The sequence below is a fragment of the Nannospalax galili genome, unplaced genomic scaffold (assembly GCF_000622305.1).
Source record: "Nannospalax galili isolate Female #2095 unplaced genomic scaffold, S.galili_v1.0 scaffold1477, whole genome shotgun sequence".
Lineage (NCBI taxonomy): Eukaryota > Metazoa > Chordata > Mammalia > Rodentia > Spalacidae > Nannospalax > Nannospalax galili.
Window position 1 is genome coordinate 1,631,489 of NW_008339642.1, and position 5,772 is coordinate 1,637,260.

Here is a 5,772-nt window from a genome sequence, read left to right on the forward strand (position 1 = left end):
TAGGAACTAGACAAGGCTGTCCACTATCTCCACTCCTTTTTAACATAGTCCTTGAAACTCTTACAAGAGCAGTAAGACAAGAGAAGAAAATTAAAGGAGTAATAATTGGAAAAGAAGAGGTCAAATTTTTCCTTTTTCAGATGATATGATATTATAACTAAGAGATGCAAAAAATACTCCTAGAAAACTCCTAGAAATGATTAACACTTTAGTAAAGTTGCAGGTTATAAAATTAATCTACAAAATCTGTAAACTTTCTAAACACCAATGACAAGCAACCAGAGAAAGAGTACATGAAAACATACCCTTTTACAATAGCCATAAATAAATAAATGAGTAAATGAATAAATAAATAAATTTAAAAAATAATAAAATATCTCAGAATCAACCTGACCACAGACATTTAAGGCCTCTATGATGAAAATTTAAAATCTTTAAAGAAAGAGATTGAGGAAGACATCAGAAAATGGAAGGCCCTCCCATGATCATGGATTAGAAGAATTAATATTGTAATATTGTGAAAATGACCATCCTACCAAAAGCCACTTATAGATTCAATGCCAGTATCAATCAAAATCCCCACGGCATTCTTCACAGAATTGGAAAAAAAAATCTTAAGATTCTTATAGATGCACAAAACATCTCAGATAGCCAAAGCAACCCTGAGAACTAAGAACAGTGCTGAGGAGATTACTATACCATATTTTAAACTATATTACAGAGCTATAGCCAGAAAAACAACACAGTACTGACACAAAAATAGACCCATAGATCAATGGAACAAAATTGAAGGCCCAAATATGAGTACATGCAATTTCAGCCACTTGATATTTGACAAAGGGGTCAAGAACATTCACTGGAGGAAAGACAGCATGTTTAGCAAATGGTTCTGGCAAAACTGGATCTCCACCTGTAGAAGAATGAAACTAAACCCCTATCTTTCATCCTGCACAAAAGTCAACTCTAAATGTATCAAAGACCTCAATGTGAAGCCTGAAACTCTGAAACTGTTAAAAGAAAACATTGGCAATAACCTACAAGATATAGGTGTAGAAAAGGATTTTTCTAAACTGGATATCAATTGCTCAGGAAACAAAGTCAAGAATCAACAAATGGGACCTCATTAAACTAAAAATCTTCTGTACATCAAAAGAAGCAACCAAAGAAGTGAAGAGAAAACCCACAGAATGGGGGAAAATCTTTACTAGCAACACATCTGACAGAGGCTTAACATCCAGAAGATATAAAGAACACACACAAAAAAAACAACAAATAAATGAAATAACTCAATTAAAAGACGGGCTAAGGAGCTGAGAAGAGAGTTCTCAAAAGAAGAAATAAAGATGGCTAAGAAGCATTTCAAACTGTATACAACAACACATAGTGAGTTCCAGGACAGCTGGGGCTATAGGGAGACCCTTTCTCAAAAAGACAAAAAAAAAAAAAAAGTGTACAACATCACTAGTAATTAGGGAAATGCAAATTAAAAACACTTTAAGATTCCACCTTACCCCCCAGTCAGACTGGCTAAGATCAAGAAAACAGATGATACCAAATGTTGGAGAGGATGTGGGGAAAGGGGAACACTCATCCACTGCTGGTGGGGCTGCAAACTGGTTCAACCCCTATGGAAAGCAGTGTGGAGAACTCTTAAAAAACTACAAATGAACCTACCATTTGACCCAGTTATACCACTCCTCGGCATATACCCAAAGAACTCATCCTATTGCAGAGACACTTGTACATCCATGTTTGTTGCTGCTCTTTCACAATAGCTAAGAGATGGAAGCAATCTAAGTGTCCTTCAATTGATGAATGGATAATGAAAATGTGGTTCATTTATATGATGGAGTTTTACTCGCAGTAAAGGAAGATGAAATCATGAAATTTTCAGGAAAATGGATGGAGCTAGGAATTATTATACTAAGTGAAGTAACACAGACTCAGCAAAACAATGTATGTTCTCCCTCTTATGTGGATACTAGCACCAAATCCTTATAAGTGAGTATGTATCCAGACATAACGACAGGAACCAGGAAAATGGAAAGGAACCTGGGAGGTAAAGGACAAGAAAGAACCTGAGAGAGAAGAACAGTAGGAAACAGGAGATATGGATAAAAATGGGGTTATTTAAATGGGACGGGGGAGGGAGGGTTATACATGGAAACTTGGGGATAAAGGGAAAGAAGGAGCTCAAGAGAGGTGGGGCCATAGTATAAGGGTATTACTAAGGAGTAAATGGGAAAAATGGGGGCACTTTAAAAGGAGAAACCATGGTGGAAGGGTTAGACAATGAGAGAGATAAATAAAGCCCAGTAAGTTTAAAAAAAACAGAGGGAGCCATATTAATCCATGACCTATTGACAAGTTATACATACTACTAGTGCAAGGAACAAAATATATGTCTAGTCAAGTTTGTCTGAGAACATTTGGTCTTTGCCCAAGCTTTACCTACATTGCACATGATAATTAAAAGTACTGGACTGGTGGAACTAACCTTCTTGGATTTTTAACAGCTATACTTTGATGCCTATACTAATCTGGTCAGAGGGACTTAAAGGACAGTTTTTGCTCCTTGCCCTCCAAGGTTGACCAAGTTCCAGGGGACTATGGGGCATCTCTCAAACTGTCCTGTACCTATGGTGAGTCACCTGCCATCTTGTTCAGGGAGGCCATGGAGACTCCACCAGATGGACTTGAACCAGTGTCCAGTCTATAAAGAAGAGGGTCAACACAGAGGAAACATCTCATTCATGCTTCCAAGTGAAGCCAGGCATGATCCAGCAGGACCTTTGACTGATCTTCACATAGATGGAACTGGTAAAAGAAAGGAGCCAGGGGCTCCTCCCAAGCCCATGTGACCCCTGAGGAGCAGATCCTCAAATGACCGTAAGAGTAAAAATAAATTCGTTTATTTGAACCAATTGTATGGTCTTAAACACCCAAAAGGAAAGTATAACCAAAGATTAAAGGGATCAATATAATTCTTTAAGAGTTCATGTATATAGTTAAAAGCTACATAAGAAGAGACAGTGCCAGACAGGAGATACCTTCCTTTGACTTGTTGGTCAGGGTTGTCCAAGAGACTCCCCAAATTACTCAGGCTATTGTCACAGCCCTGGATGGCCTCCCAGAACTTGAAGTTAAGACCCTACTGCCAAAACCAGAACATACGTGAGACATAGGATTTGGAGCAATAGAGATGCAGCTGACCTGGAAGCCACTCCCCCCGAAGGCGGCTCTCATAGCTTTGGAGAACACAATGAAAGTGCCAAGGGAAAACATCAATGGATGACCCAGCGCCAGCTTCATGACCAAATAACCACATCAACGGCCAGCACAGCATACTCCAGTGGTGCAGTAGTGGCACTTTTGTCTTGGGGACAATCAACAGCTACCTAATTCGACTAAAAGCCCACTCAAAGGGAGGAAACTCAAGTGTAGTCCTGTAATATTACGTGATACACATAGCTGGAGTTGTCATAAATCTTAGAGAAAACCCCCAAACTCTCACATCGTTAGACTAATGTGATTTCTTCCTATGTGCAAAATATGTATCCTTATATTTACAGACACATATCCCAGTCACCACTCATCAAAGAAGTTCACCTCACAGTAGTCAGAGACTAATACCAAGTACCACAACTGGTCACACATGGACAGTGTCTATGAATTGCCCAGGCCTAAGGGACACATCTGGAATGCAACACCTACAGCTAAGGCTCATGGAACATAGAACAAGGATAAAGAAGAGGACATTAAGGGAACAGTTCTCAATAATGAAGCTCCCTCATGCAGTGGAGGGCCAGGAACACAAAAGGTCACAAATGGCCAAAGTGTAGAGATCAAGAGTCTACTAACTAAGGTTCCTTGGACAGGACCCTTTTGTTAAACTTCATCCACCCAAGGCTCAGGGACCATCTCAGAGGAAGGAGTGGAGATATTGTAAGAGCCAGGGAGGAGGTGCATGACCAAATGGAAAGAGAATCCTATAAGCTCCTGGGAACCTGCTCATATGATTCTATGGCAATGGTGTCAGCATACACAAGTCCCGTGCAAACTCAGGCAGACAGTAACCCAGCACAGAACTGGGAAAATGAACAGCAGACCCCAATCTTATCTAAAGGAATGTTACAGCTGATTGCTACTAGATGAAGAAGAGCTGATCTTCCTAAAACAAGGGACTCTAGATAGGTTGACTAGACTCAGCGGATGGACTTGCACTGGGGAATGGCTGGGGGCACTGACAACATAGTGGGCGGTAACAGGGATGACAGAGTGTATGGGCTCCAGTGGTGGTGGGGGTATGAAAGGGTGCCATTTGGCATGGGAGTATAAAGATAAGATTAAGATTATTTGGGATATTCTATATGAAATACACACAAAAAAATCAATAAAATAAAAGTGTTGTGATAAAAGTGCAATTTTATACCCAAGTAAATAGACTCAGTAGATTGAATATTTATGTATATCTACATATATGTATAGATGACAACAATACTTAAAGAAGCAATCATGAAATTCAGAGGAAAAGGAGGGTACGGGAGGAGTTGGACAGAGAGCAGGGAAGGTGTATATCATGTAAATACAGTATTTATGTATGAAATTCTCAAAAAAAATTACAAGTGTATTTGTTAAAAACTTAACTTGTGCTTGGTGTCTAAATTCTGCTCCTTTTCCTAAGATATCGTTTGAAACTCTCATAATACGCTTCAGATTCAGTCTCTGTGTTTTTCTGTAAAAACACACTAATTGGAACTGCATCTTCCTGAACAAGGTTGTTAACAAGGTTGAGACCAGTATTCTCTACTTCATCCACAGGTTTTCTGGAACATCTTGAAAGATGCTGAAGAACTCTTTCCCAATGAGACTCAGAGCCAGCAGAATAGATATACTCTCTCCCAAGACAGAATAGATATACTCTCTCCCAAGACAGAACATTTATATACTCTCTCCCAAGACAGAAATCTCTTCAGCAGAACATTTTCCCTTTGTATCCAAGGACTTGGCTTTCCCCATCACTTCAAGTGTGTGTGAAGAAGAGGCATTGCTATCATGCATCACCATGCAACCAAGAAGCAGCACAGGAAGTGGTTTGTCCTGCCAGGCCACCAAGTATCATCATTTTCCTACCTGAGAGTCCAAAGCCAGCATTGCATATCACTCTGGCAGGGCTCATCCCTTCATTGCTCCACCATTGATCATGGGCATAGGGAAGACTTATTTCCCCATTTAAGCTTTTGTTCAGGATGCTGAGGGAGTCAGTTTCCTAACTTTCTTGGGAGGGATCAGATGAGGCTTTGCTCTGCCAGAAAGTAGTCCAAGCAAAGCAGACTACCTTAATTTATGCAGATGTGTAGGCCCTCTTTCGTTTTCAAGGTCAGCTGCCCTCTTTTCTGAAAGATTCAATCAAACCATAGTCACAGTAGTAATAGGTTTAGAGATATCAATAGACATTGAGTTTTTCCTTTTGCCAAGTTATCCCAACTGGTTTAAAGCCTTGAGGATAATAGGTACTTTAGTGGCTTTTTAAAAAAATCATTTATAGCTGGGCGTGGTGGCACACACCTTTAATCCCAGCACACGGGAGGCAGAGGCAGAGGCAGGCGGATCTCCGTGAGTTCGAGGCCAGCCTGGTCTACATCGTGAGTTCCAGGACAGCTGGGGCTACAGGGAGACCCTGCCTCAAAAAGACAAAAAAAAAAAAAATCATTTATAGTCACTTTAGCATTTCAAAATTTTTCTTTTTAAAAAATATTTTATTTATTTATT

The 5,772-nt window shown here is 39.8% G+C and overlaps 1 pseudogene; it reads left to right on the forward strand.

The window, feature by feature from the left end:
- Window positions 1-5,533, forward strand: part of LOC103735201 — a 9,465-nt pseudogene extending 3,932 nt beyond the window's left edge.
- The last annotated feature ends 239 nt before the right edge of the window (window positions 5,534-5,772 follow it).